The sequence below is a fragment of the Leptopilina heterotoma genome, unplaced genomic scaffold, assembly GCF_015476425.1.
Source record: "Leptopilina heterotoma isolate Lh14 unplaced genomic scaffold, ASM1547642v1 Lhet_251, whole genome shotgun sequence".
NCBI lineage: Eukaryota > Metazoa > Arthropoda > Insecta > Hymenoptera > Figitidae > Leptopilina > Leptopilina heterotoma.
This window is the reverse complement of record NW_025110965.1, coordinates 933,146-948,357: the sequence shown is the minus strand read 5'-3', so window position 1 is coordinate 948,357 and position 15,212 is coordinate 933,146.

Genomic DNA, 15,212 nt, shown 5'->3' with positions numbered 1-15,212 from the left:
TTGTCTCTTGACTTCAACTTTTTTAAAAATCCAGAAAAATTTAGATAAAAATTTTCTAAAAACACAGAAATCTTCGTTAGAATTTCGGCTTTAAAATAAGCCTTCGAAAATTAAAAAAGGTTAATCCGTCTCCGATATATCATTAAAAATGTGAAGCCGTATTTCGACCGATTGGTGCATTGAAATTCAACTGCGACGACTCGGTTCTGGCTTCGCGCGGCAGCGAATGAGAGAGAAAACAGAAACGATTTCATGCGGGGGAACGATGAACTTTTGAGTTTCTTTATATTACTCGTGAAACATCATTATTCATTATTCTCCAGCAAAAATTCGTCCCTGTTTTCTCTCATTCGCTGCCGCGCGAAGCCAGAATCGAGTCATCACTGTTGAATTTCAATGCACCAATCGGTCGAAACACGGCTTCACATTTTTAATTATATATCGAAGCCATATAGGTTAGTAATTTGTCGGATAAATATTTTTGAATTTTATAAAAAATTGTCCGAGGGGGAGCGCATAAAAGTTCTGAACTTTTGCGTGACACGCTCCACTTTGATTATTTTTTATAATTAGAGGAAAAAATTTTTTAAAAAATTAGAATATGTGTTTTTTTATTTTGACATGAAATTTTTCAACATCAAAAAACAAAAAAAATTGGAAGAAATGAAAATAAATTAATTGTAGGCATTAAATTAGAAATAAAAAAAAAGTCTAAAAATTTTTTTTTTAAATTTTTGTTAAAAATTTAAAAAAATAATTTTTTTTTAATTTAAAAAAAAATAAAAAAAATATAATGCAGGCATTATATTATTCTAATGTCAGTCTTAACCCTGTATAATGCAGAAAATAGTTCAATGTAACGTTTTATAAATTAAATTGCGGCGCGACGACGTGATGCGCTATATTCAAAAATTCATTTCTCGAAAACAAAAAAACGGTTTTTTGGAAAACAAGTATTTCATCAGAAAAATGCTCAGCTTTCATTTAAAAATAAAAGAAAAAATGGACCCAAAGATGCTAAAAGTGAAAATTTATTTTTATTTTTTCAAAATTTGTGTCAAAATAAAAAAATTTTTGAAAATAGACTTTGCCATTCGAAAGCCCATGAAAAAATCTAAAAAACCCATATCATAATTTTTTAAAAATTTTTTTCCTCTAATTATAAGAAATAATCAAGGTGAAGCGTGTCACGCAAAAGTTTAGAACATTTGCCTCCTCCCCCTCGGACAATTTTTTATAAAATTCAAAAAAATTTATCCGATAAATTACTAACCTATAGGGCATATCATAAAAAAAATTTGTGAATAATTGGACAACATTTTTTTTTGGGTGGACTTTTGACGTGATATCCACCATATATATATTTAATGGCTACTTTGGGGACATTTATCACTATTATTTTTTTTATTATTTTTTTTATTTTTTTTCTTTGGGGACATTTGTGTACTTTGAGGACGGTCCTCAATGTTTTTTGTACGTATAGGCTACATTGAGGACAGTCCTCAAAGTACCAATAGACTTCTTTAGGGACTCTTCTATATTTTATATCTAATGGCTTTATTGAGTACAGTCCCTAAAGTAACAAATAGTATATAATGAATATTTCGAGGACAGTCCTTGAAGTAACAATGTATGCAATGAATATTTTGAGAACTTGCAATATATCCGAGAATATATCTGAAGCAACAAATATATAATGGTCATTATAAAGTCAGAAAAATTAGGTTAGATTGTTGTTTTACTGTTCCTACTTGGCTATTTACTAAGTATTGAAATTGTTGATTCCTTTTAAATGGGACGAAGTTATTGTTTTGAGTGCATTAATAAAAATGATATTTATATGTAACAAAAAAAGTTGAAACCCTAATATAAGGATGCAACTAATAAAATGAAATAAAATTTTAAGGATTAGAATTTAGAGATTGTATTCTAAACATATAAAAAATTTAAGTTTCATGCGAATTACTCTAAACTTAATGCATATTTTCATATTAATCTTATATTAATTATACATATTAATAATATATAATATATATGTCGTAGGCAAATAGAAGAATCAGGCTTTTAGCTTAATTCCTAGACATTAAGCTGAATTTAGGCAAATAGAAGGATGAACATAAGGAGGACGCGCATTATTTTATATGCTTGGATTTAATTAGTCATTAAACTAATTGCCTAGGCAATAAGCTAACTGCCTGAAGTGTTCTCGGAAAATAGAAAAAAAACAATATTCTAGTCAATTTGTATTTATTTAACAGAGATTTAAAAACAAACTTTCGAATCAACTAATTAAATAGAATGAATAATAATTGTAGTTATTTAATTAGAAGTAATCGCTAATTTTAATTCATTTTATAATATTTAGATTAAAATTCAGTTTCTCGATATTCGTTCGAACTAACGGTTGGCAATTTTTCCCAACAATTTAAAAATGGAATTAAATATAGTTCATCAATTAGATTTTGAAAAAAGTGCGATAAGGTTATGGGTAAAAAATCAAGTAATAGATGTTGCTGGAATAAAAAACAATTGGAAAACGTTAAGAAAATATTACAATAAAATATTAAATATTACAATCTGCAAAATCAGGTATAAAAAAGAACCAGGCTTACTATTATTATTTAAATAATTATGAAACTGTTGAAATAGAGGGAAAGTACCGTGTTATTTTAAAGCTTCTAAAATTATTTGGAATATTATGAATCAAATACAAATTGACATTTATTTCTAATTAAGTTAATGTTTCAAAAGTCCATTTTTATATCTGTGTTTATACTGTCATAAAATATATGATTTTTCTTCTATTTGCCGAGAACAGTTTAGGCAGTTAGCTTATTGCCTAGGCAATAAGCTTAATGACTAATTGAATCCAGCCAGATTTCTTTATTTGCCTAAATTTAGTTTAATGAATAGGAATTGAGACTGATTCTTCTATTTGCCTACGACTTATATCTATCCCTATTAATATAAAATCATATCGCCGCCGCCGCTGTTTCAGAAAGTTTTAAGGGACCCTTATAGTAGAGGGAACATAGTCAAGGTTGGCCCACTGTCAAGGTAGGTCTATCGTCAGAAATAAGTTACATTTGACCTAAATTCAGGTCAATTTTAAGGGCAGTTTTAACCTTCAGGTCAAAATTTAGGTCAATTTTAAGGGCAGATTCAACCTACAGGTAAAAAATTGACAAACTAACCCCTCTGCCCTCAAAATTTAAGTCAGTTTTAAGAGTAGTTATGACCTAAAGTCAAAAATTGACAAACTTATCGCTCTGCCTTCAAAATTTAGTTCAATTTCAGGTCAGTTTTGACCTAAGCGTTAAAAATTGACGAACAATTTCTTCTGTCCGTAAAATTTATGTGAATTTTAAGGGCAGATTTAACCTACAGGTCAAAAATTGACAAACTAATCTCTCTGCCCTTAAAATTTAGGTCAATTTGAAGGGCAGTTTTGACCTAAACGTCAAAAATTCACAAATGCTTCCCTCTGACCTCAAAATGTAGGTCAATTTTAAGGGCAGTTTTAATCTACAGGTCAAAAATTGACAAACAATTCCCTCTGCCCTCAAAATTTAGGTCAATCTGAAGGGCATGGCAAAATTGAGCGTCCCTAAAGGGTAGGGGAAAGTTTTGAATTTCAGTCAATAAAAGGAAAGAGTTTTACGTACACTAATATGGTTTTTGAATTTTATACAAGAATTGTAAATCTGGGGGTTGATCACGACTATATAAACCCTGAAAATAGAAGCGTCGCTCTCTCATTTTGAAAGCAATTAACAAAGGTAATACACTTAAATTATAATTCAGGGGCTATTGAGAAATCTTTGTTTTACCTGGATTATAATTTTTATACTACATTTATACACATAACATAATTAGTACAGGGGCTATTGAGAAATCTTTGTTCCACCTGTACTATAAAAACGATATACAATTAGTTTTTCCTAAAAAATAATATAATTATTAATCATTAAATTATTAATTATATTTTAAAAATTCTACAAAGTCAAGCCATGGTGAAAGTGTTGAGAGGCTATTGAGAAATCTTTGTTCTACCTCATAATCTGAATCCTTAAATGGTATAAAAAGCAAATCGTAAGTTTATTGAATATTCTTATGAGCTGTGTTCATATAGTAATAGGCTATATCGATGTGGCAGTTTGAAAGATTCAATAAATATTGATCCTAATACACCCAAGTTATTACTTATAATAGGAAATAATTAATTCATTTAAATTAATTATTTAGTTAATTTTTCAGAGAAATAAATAGATTTCTTTAAGTAAATTAAAGTAATGTTGAGCATTTTTCGATATTATAATTTATAATATCCTAAATAAATCAATAATTGCATAATTTATATTTATGAAGAATATTTATTTAGTTAGAAAATAGTTAATTTAGGGAATAGGAAAAACTTGTCTTTGTAATTATAGGCAGAATTTATAAATTTTTATTATTGAATTTTGTTTGAATTTTTGTTTATAGAATTGTTATAAGGAAAGAATTGAGAAATTACCGTTCATAGGCGAGAGAAGGGAATACATTCAGAGGTGAATGAACTTTATTATTTATTTTGTTTTGTTTTGTTGATTTTGAGTCAATTTATATGGAAAATAGCAACCGAACTTACAAAATTATTTATGAATAAAAACTATATCATAAGAAAAGATTTCTTTATAGTTAAATAATTGTGTTAATTATTATAATTTAACTTTAATTTATTAATTTATTATTTTATATATTTATCCTACGAACAGAAGATAAAAATTATGTTATTTAGTAGTGGATAAATTAGAAAGAATAATAAGCTGAATTACCGAATAATTATTGGAGCAGATTCCTCTAATTTGGTTACAAAGCGACAAATTTTCTCAAAAATAAAATATAATATTAAATTAAAGAGAAATACAGATTACATAATTTCATTCATTAAATATATTACTATATGTGACACGGACAGTTAAAAGGGACCTACGATCCGAAAAAAAGATTTCGAGAAAAACGACTTTGAAGTTTAGCAAGTTGATTTTGATACTTGTGAACGTTTTAATGAATTGAAACTCGTTACTCGGGGGTTATTAGGGTCGCTGATTACGAATCCGATGTTAGTTTTTAAAAATTCAAAATGGCGGATCCAATATGGCGGATGACTTTTTTAAAAATTGATCGGATTTGCTTGAAAATCGTTACTCGGGGGTTTTTGGGGTCGCTGATTATAAATCCGATGTTCGTTTTTCAAAATTCAAAATGTCGGTTCCAATATGGAGGACAAAATTTAAAATTTGTTCGAATTCGTGTAAAACTAAAAAATTTCGTTGACACCGAAAACGAGGTCACTGATTAAGAATCCGATGTTCTTTTTCCGAAATTCAAAATGTCGGATTCAATATAGTGGACGTAGTTTAAAAAAATGTTTGGATTCTCATATTAATTTATACTTTAGGGGTACTTTGGGGTCGATGATTAGGAAACAGATGGGTTTCTGGATCTCTATGTAAATAAGTATTTATTTGTATTAATGATGTGCTTAATTGTTCTTACCAATGCCATAGTTATTTTGTTCTTGTAGTTATTTTATTCCAAGCATTTTTCTTAATGCAGTAGCTTCAAAGGATGCATTTATTAATTTATTATGTAACAAACACCATCGGTGGTGGGACAAAGTTAACATTTTGTCATTAGTGTCAGAACTGAAGTATTAGGTTATGTTTACTGCGCGTAAATAAAAGAAAAGAGTTTGGTTACCGTGGCAAAGCAAAGAAAATCTGATATATCAGATACAAAAATTAAATCCACGAAAAAAATATTAAAGAAGCAGAATTAATTTTAAAGAACAAAGTTTTTAAACATTCTTAATTTGTGAATTTTTTAAGTTTATAATCTTTTAAATCCTTAATCTTAAGTTCTTTATCGTGTTTTTCTTTGTCTCACGTCTTTTTATTTATTGTGTTCTTCATTAAAGTAAATTTGTAAAATAAATTAAGTTATGAATATTCTGTTTGCTCATTTAAAAGACCATATACATATTTGTATTGAAACCATACATTTAAAAATTCTGAAAAGCAAATCCCTATAATTTGTAAATAACTCGTCCACCATATTGGATCCGCCATTTTGAATTTTTAAAAACTAACATCGGATTCGTAATCAGCAACCCCAAAAATCCCCGAGTAAGGAATTTCAAATGAATCCGATCAATTTTTAAAAAAGTCATTCGTCATATTGGATCCGCCATTTTAAATTTTTAAAAACTATCATCATATTCGTAATCATCGACGCTAAAAACCCCCGAGTAACGATTTTCAAGCGAATCCGATCAATTTTTAAAAAAGTCATCCGCCATATTTGATCCGCCATTTTGAATTCTTAAAAACTAACAACGGATTCGTAATCAGCGACCCCGAAAACCCCCGAGTAACGATTTTCAAGCAAATCCGATCAATTTTTAAAAAAGTCATTCGCCATATTTGATCCGCCATTTTAAATTTTCAAAAACTAACAACGGATTCGTAATCAACGACCCCGAAAACCCCCGAGTAACGAGTTTCAAGTGAATTTGATTAATTTTTAAAAAAGTCATCCGCTATATTTGATCCGCCATTTTGAATTTTTAAAAACTAACAACGGATTCGTAATCAACGACCCCGAAAACCCCCGAGTAACGAGTTTCAAGTGAATTTGATTAATTGCAGAAAAGTTTGTCAAGTTTGATTTTGCTGTATTTTTTTGTCAAAGTACCTAACTTTGAAGTGAAATTATGAAAAAACTAATGCAGCTAGAAAGCTGCTGTTTAATGCGTTAAAAAGAGCGGCCTATTTACTATAAGAATCAATTAAAAAATGAAAATCGATTTTTTCGGACCGTAGGTCCCTTTTAACTGTCCGTGTCACATATGTTGTCAAAACAAATCTTATCAGTTGATATAGTTTGACGCGTGCCTCATTGTTAGAGGATCTTTAAATTTAGGAAACAATGTCCTTTTAAATTTAACAGTAACATTCTTTGTATTATATCATTTATATGATATAAGAATGAGAATTATCGAATACGTACGTGTGAGATAGTTTTCATGTTTTGAAACACGTGGGTTACAGAATATCATCGTGCAGTGGGCTATTTAATCAAAATAAAGGAAAAATATATAGATATACACTTCCCTCGGTCTGTTAACTAATACACTTATGTTTCAACTGGTGCCCCTGGTTTTGTTTGCTTTCTATATAGACTGACTCATAATAGATAAGTAATTAAGAAATGAATGCATTTGATTAAATAAATGAAAGCATTTTGAACATTCGCGATAAATAAATTTTTATAAAATATAAAATAAGTAATTTATACTTTTTGACATTAACAAATATAAAAAATTAGAATGGATAAAAGTAATGAACAAAACACACAGGATGCATTAAAATCTAATTTAGAGGGTGATAAAAATAAAAGAAAAGAAAAGGAACGTAAAGATAAAAACGATAGAGGTTTTATAGATATTTTTGATGATGTAGAAACAATCCATCAATTTGGGGAAGAAAGTGAAGAGGAAGATGTAGAATTAAATGAAGAAGAAAAAGAAATATTGAGTAAAACACAACAAGATTTCGATGAATTCATGTGTGATTTGGGTTTAGAAGTTAAAAAAGTTAAAAGAGGTTTGGGTAAAATCGCGACCCAACAAAAAGATAATTTTAAAAAATGCACTACAGATAGAGCTAAAATTAGACAAAGAATAGAAGAGAATAAAAGAGAAATTGAAAAGTTGGAAAATAGATTGTATGAACAAGTTGATGCGAGTATCGAAATTAACAAAAGACAATATGAAAATTTGAAATTGAATGTAGAGGAAACATTGGATGAGGTTACGGGTAAAATAGGTGAAATGGACAGTAAATTAAATACGGTACATTTTACTACGGAGGAGAATGCTATGGCAGTGTTGCATAATGAATGTAAAATTAAAGAAGTTGAAAAAACACAAAATTTATTTGAACAAAGAATTAATAAATTAAAATCTAGTGATGTAACAACTAGAAATTCGTGGATTAGAGAATATCCATTGCCAAAGTATTCCGGAAGTAATCAAGAACGTCCGATGGTATTTTTAAGAGATTTACAAGATTATATTACATTCAATAAAATTTTAAATTCAGAAACTAAGTATGTAATTCAAGCATGTTTAGATGGAATTGCTAAAGAATGGTGGAATTTAGTCAAAGATGAAAATGACCATCTAGGTGATTTTAAAGAAAAATTTATTAATCGATTTTGGAATGAAGATATAAGATTCAAAATAAGTTCTAATTTAGAATTTGGTTCTTATAGACCAAATGGTAAATTGTCAAGGTCGGCATACGCGATTAAAGTAATAACCAAAGCTAAAGATTTGATTCCATCACCTTTAGAAAACAAAATTGTTTTGAAAATTGCAAAACATTTTAGTGAAGATATTCAAACAGCAATAATAATAAGAGGAATTAAAAAAATTAATGATTTATTAGATTTGTTGGAAAAATTCGATAGAGCAGGTCCAGTTAACTCTCAAAGAAATTTTTCAAATTCTGGTAATTCTCAAAACAATTCAAGGAGTGGTTCTGACAATTATAAGCGTCAACCAAATTCGCAAAATTTACAAAATCAAAATACTCCTCCGCCGCTGGTTGTCCACTGCCGAACATCATCGATGTCTTCGATGTGCTGGGAGAAGTGGATGCATATCCACTGCCAGACATGATTGACATCATGGATATGTTCGGTAGACCTTGTCGTGGTGGCGGGGCTTTCAACTAAAGGACAACTAAACAGCAAGAAAAAATGAATTCAAAAAATTCTGAGAAGGTACCCCATGTGAGCAGGCCGGAAACGGGAAATCTCACCATCGGTCCCAGGACCGATGCTCAAGTGCGCGCGGATTGTGGGGGCGCACAATTTCTTGCAGTGCCACGAGTGATCGTGGAAAGGGTAGATCCACAGAACATCGTAGAAAATAAAAAAACGAGGAAAGGAAGCACGTCGAGCCTTCTGAGTGTGTCAAGCTGCAGTAGCGGAAAAACCGTTCATAGCGCTATCCACTCAGAAGTAGACGACGAGGCGATAGAAGAGACTCGCGAGATATGCTTGCGGCTCAGAAAGGAGGAGGCGACTTGTCTCGAAAAAATGGAGTTGGAGGTCGCAAAGATGATAAAATCTTGCGACATTCAGAAGACCGTCAATAGGACGGTAAAGGATGGACTCAAGATCATCGACGTCCTGCTAAAGGAGGCAAGGGCAAAGCATGCCGCGGCCGATGAGTCGGACTTCGATTTGGCATGCGTTCTGAGCGGTGCGGAATGCAACCGCAAGGACCGTAAGAAAGAGAGAGAGCGTTTCTATAGGCGTAATCTCAAAAGCGTCTTAAGAGATGCTCAGAAACGGAAGAGAGAGGGTGACAGTCCAGAAGAGACTCGAACCAAAACCGATAAGAGGAAGAAGGAGGAAGCTCCTCCTATGGAAACGGAAGTACCAGATCCAAAGATTCCTCAATTGGAAAGAATTGGGTCAAAAAGATCCACAGTTCTAATCCGAGTCGGTGAAGGATTGACGTATGCTGACGTTCTGGGTAAGCTTCGCAAAGAGGTCAACCCAGAGGACAGCCATACGAGAATAGTAGCAGCAAAAGCTACAAACAAGGGGGACCTTCTGATTAAGTTCAGAGGAGACTCCGATAAGGACGCTTTCACCGCTGAGGTCACCAAGGCGGTTGGAAGCATGGGTAAGGTGCAGTCATTGGATCGAAGAGTTACACTCGAGATCCGTGATTTGGATTGCCTTACCCAAGAAGCTGAGGTGCAACAAGTGTTGTCTGAAGCAATGGGTAAGCCAGTAAACAGGAGAGTGACGGTCTTAGGACCCAACCGCCGAGGGATGAAGCTCGCGGTTGTAGTCACCAACCTGGAAGAGGCGAACAGGCTGGAGAAATTGGGACACGTAAAAATTGGTTTTATGTGTTGCCCAATCAAAAGAAGAGTAATGGTCGTCCGGTGTCATCGATGCCTGGGATACGGCCATATTGCAGCCAAATGCCAGAAGGAGGACAGATCGGCTGCGTGCTTTAAGTGCGGTGAGGCCGGTCACAGGTTCTCCAACTGTAAAAACAACTCAAGTTGCTTTTTGTGCAAGGAAAAGATTGGCAATAAGGTGTCAACCACCCATATTGCAGGCAGCGGAGGATGCGGAGTCTTCAGGACGGCCCTTGAGGAGGCGAAGAAGACTCTCGCAAGAACTAAAAGCAAATAAGAAGTATTAAAAGGAGCCAAAAAGCGTGATTTAAACAGCTTTTAATTTGCTTGTTTGTTTTTTATTAATTTATTTTGTGATTTATTTGTCCTTATACATTTTTTTGTTTAATTTGTTTTGTGTTTTTTATTCGTCTTTAAACAGTTTTATCTTTTCAACATTATATACGTGTTTACTTTTTTTTCTTTTCTTTTTTATATCCGTTTACAATTTTATCTTTTGACTTTTTACACTTCTTAAAATATTTGTTTTTTTATTATTTTTGTGCTGTGAATTCCGCTTGGACTTTGTAATAGTTTTAATCATTTTTTTAACTACGAACGCAGGAGGACCGCAGAGAAAGGGAGAAGGTCGCATTAGCGACAGAGTTGGAGCGCCACCCTCGAAGGCTAAAGTCTTACGACAGTTCCGAGGGAGGGTAAAGGGCTCCAGAAGAAGGGTTACGGGTTTTAGTGGGTCGGGCTGGTAGTAGGTCGCCAGTTTATTAAATTTATTATAACATTTATGTATTTATCTTTTTTTTTAATATTTCCTTTTGTTTCATTGTACCAACCCCACATAACCTTGGAGTGCGGAATCCAAGGTATCTGTAGGCAGATTTCCCAAAAGTCCCTAAGCAAAAAAAAAAAAAATCAAAATACTCAAAATAATAATCAACAAAATCAAAATCAAAAAAGGGAAAATCCAAATTATAATAAAAATCAGAATCGTTATCAGGGGAATAATCCAAACCAAAGTAGATATAATAATAATAATAGAAGACAAGAAAACACAAATGAAAATTACCGTGATAACAATTCTGATTGAAACAGATTTTCGGGTAATTCTAGTAATAATCCTCAATCAAATAATTCTCAGAACAACTCTAATCAACGTCAATATTATAGTAATGGCTACGTTGAAAATTCAAGATATAATACATATGATGTAAAGCAAGAGCAAAGAGATGTTTTAAATGTAAATAATCCGAGTATTGAAAATTCTCAACAAGCAAAAATTAACATAACAAAAAAATCTAAAAATTCAAATAATAATAATAATTGTAGAGAGATTTCATCAACTTCGGAAAACTAATAAACCTCGGGTTTGTAAATAAAAGCTTGCTTACTACAGATCCGAGGTCAATGACATTGATAAGTAAAAACAAAGAAATAGTTCCATCTGATTTGCGTGAAGAATTATTAAAAGAACAAATAATGGATGTTCATGATCATTTAGGAAGATGTCCGGTAATTAAATTTGAAATTGTAGTTAAAAAAGTAAAAGCATTAATCGACACTGGTCGTCAAATAACTTGTATATCTGATAATTTTTATAATGAAAATATTGTAGAATTTGATAAATGTGAAAAACTACCAATTGTAGGTATGAGTATTGTAGGTGCAACCGGAGCACGTCCTATAAAAATAAACACTCAAGTTCTAGCAGATTTCAGAATGTGTGGTTATGATGGTCAATATGTATTCATAATTGTTCCTAAATTAAATTGTAATTGCATAATTGGGGCTGATATGCTAAAAGTTTTAAAAACAAAAATTGATTTTAAAAGTGATATCATTTAAGTAATGAGAGATGAGGAAGTTTTAACAATGAAAATGCTAAAAGAAAGCATAAATAATATTAAAATATTTAAAGAAAAAAATAATGAATTTGAAAATAAATTCGAAACTAATTTGTCAGTTGAAAAAAATTTCGAAAATGAAATTACAACTGAAAATAATATTGAAAGTAATGATATCAATAAAGTAATTATAAATCAATTAAGTGGAATAGAATTTCAAGAAGATAGTCCTGGGGTAATTAATGAAATTATGGATACAAGTACCTATGATGATACACAATTTGAATTTGATATATCCGATGAGGAAATAAAAGATAAAATTAATGAATGTACTTTGTTGAACCAAAATGAGAAAGAAAGATTCTACAAACTTATATCGCGTTATAAAAATGTATTTTCGAAAAAACCGGGTAGAATTTCTGTATATGAACATAAATTAGAAGTTGATGATACGAAACCATTTTATAAAAAAACCTATCCGATTCCAATGAAACTCAGAGAAAGAGCTATTGAAGAGCTTCAAAAATAAATAAAGTTAAAAATAATTAAAAGAATGAATACATCTTATGTAAGTCCGATTTGTGTTACAATTAAAAAAAATGGCACTATAAAATTTTGTTTGGATGCGAGAAAAGTGAATGAAGTATTGACTGATTGTTATGAACGCGCAGAAACAACAGAATTGTTATTTCAACGTTGTACGGGTGTGAAAATAATGTCTTCGTTAGATTTAGTCAGTAGTTTTTGGCAAATCCCATTAGAAGAGGATTCAAAAAAATATACGGGATTTATTTTCGAAGGTAAATGTTATGTTTTCAACGTCGTACCATTTGGTTTAAAAACTAGTACAAGTGCGTTAGTAAGAGCATTAGATCAGGTATTGTGCGGTATAGGCGATTTTGTGATCACTTTCATAGACGACATGCTGTGTACATCACAAAGTATCGATGAACATCTATATCACCTTGAAAAAATATTTCATCGATTAGAGCAGCACAATATGACCATCAATTTTCAAAAATCTCATTTTTTTCGTCCAGAAGTAAAATTTTTAGGACATATTTTATCGGCAAACGGGATAAAACCAGATCCAGATAAAATAAAATCAATTCATGATTTTCCGCGACCGAGAAATTTAAAAGAATTGAGAGGTTTTTTAGGTTTAATTAATTTTTATACTAAATTTGCTAAAAATCATGCAGAAGAAATTTTTCCTTTACTCCAATTATTAAAAACCGGAAATAAATGGGAATGGAATTCTTCTAAAGAGGAAGCATTTAATCGTGTGAAAATATTATTCTGTGAATATACTATTCTAAGTTACCCTGACCTATCTAAACCATTTTATTAACAAAAAGATGCGAGTGACGTAGCGATAGGATCCGTGCTATATCAGTTAGACGAGGACGGACAACACTTACCTATAGCTTTCGCGAGCCGTACGTTGAAAGGAGCCGAGCTGACGTATTTTACGACGGAGAAAGAACTACTTGCGATTGTATGGAGTTTACCAAAATTTCGATCGTATATTTTGGGTACCCGCGTAATTATCAGAACGGATCATAAGGCGTTATCTTTTGTAAAAACGTGTAAACTACTTAGCGGTAGAATTACGAGATGGGTTTTAGCAATTCAGGATTTTGACTTTGATATTGAGTATATTGAAGGAAAAAATAATACTGTAGCTGATGCATTAAGTAGAGCACCAGTTTATGAAAAATCGGGAATGGATATAGAATCACACGAAGGTAAATTATTTTTGTATAATTTAGCAAAGAAACCATCTTCTCAATTGCGAAATAAATTAAAAAATATTAAATATGAACAAGAATCAGAATCAATTTCGAAACAGAAAATTGCAGATGTTAAATCGGGTAAAACAAAACGATTTTTGATAGATAAAAATTTATTATATTTTATTGCGGGAGATAATAAAAAATTATGGTTAACTAAAAGCTTAATTAACGACTTAATAGACGAGACTCACGAAATGTATGGACATGTAGGACCACAACGAGTTTTTCGTATGTTAAATGAGTATTTTTATTATCCGCATTTTTCTAAGGTTATTAGGCATAGAATAGCGAGTTGTGATTCATGTCAGAAAAATAAAGTTTCTAATCAGACTAGCTATTCTGAAATGAGAAATTATGCACCTACAAAACCGGGAGAGATTGTATCTATCGCAAAGATTTTTACGGTCCTTTACCTGCTTCTAAAGCGGGATTTAAATACATCTCATCAACTATAGATGCATTTAGTAAATTTGTAAAATTATACCCTATTAGGAAAATAACTACAAAGGTGCTAATTAATAAAAATTTTAATCATCATATTAAAGAATTCGGAAAACCAGAAAAAATTATTTCGGACCACGGTACGCAGTTTACTTCAGGGATGTGGACTGATAAGTTAAAAGAAGAAGGGATACAACCGGTGTTTTCGTCAATTAGACATCCTCAAGGAAATATTGTCGAAAGAATTCACAGGGAGTTATCAAGATTTTTCAGAACTTTAACTAATGGTAGACACAATTCATGGTGGAATTGGGTGAAAATCATCGAAGATTGCATCAATGAAACACATCATGAAACTACGGAGTTTACACCAGTCGAGTTATATCTTAAGGGGATCCCACTTATCGACATTGCAGATCTAAAATGATTAAAAATCTGCAACGACCTTTTCTTGGAAAATATTAGATATTATTACCTATAAATTTGGAAAACTTATTTTTTATCATGAATACGCAGGATGAGTATTTTATTTGTTGTAATTATTTGAAAAAAATTATCGTTAGAAAGTTAAATATGGGCAGTTTCCCTGTAACACATCTTTGACTACTAGCTCAAACTGCAACGACCATTTCTCGAAAACAACGAAACAAAATAATTTTTCTATTTGGGAAATTTAATTTTGTAGGAAAATACGGAGGATGAGACTCATTTGCCATTCAGGAATAAATAAAAACTTTATTTTTTGTAAAGTGTCTATGTGACAGCTGTTCGGTGGCACTTGATATTTAATTTACTAGCATTAACTTTTCTTTAACAATTTGAACAAAATAAATCTCTCTCATTGTGTGTCTTTCATCACTAATGAATTTTTACTCAAAAAGAAAACATTATATTTTATTGTTGTTAATTTAAAGCTAAAAATAATCAAAATTTGTCAGTTTTGGAACCTTTGGCGCCATCTCTTGGTTCTATGAACTACTAAAAGCTGTCACATGTGTTCTTCTTGTTGTAAATTGCTATACAAAACAGTTTACATAAATTAAAGTTTTTTATTGTTGTTTTCATATGTAATGAATCTTATTATGTGTATTTTTTTTTAAAATTAAGTTTACTAAATGGAAAAATTATTTTGTTTTGTTGTTTTC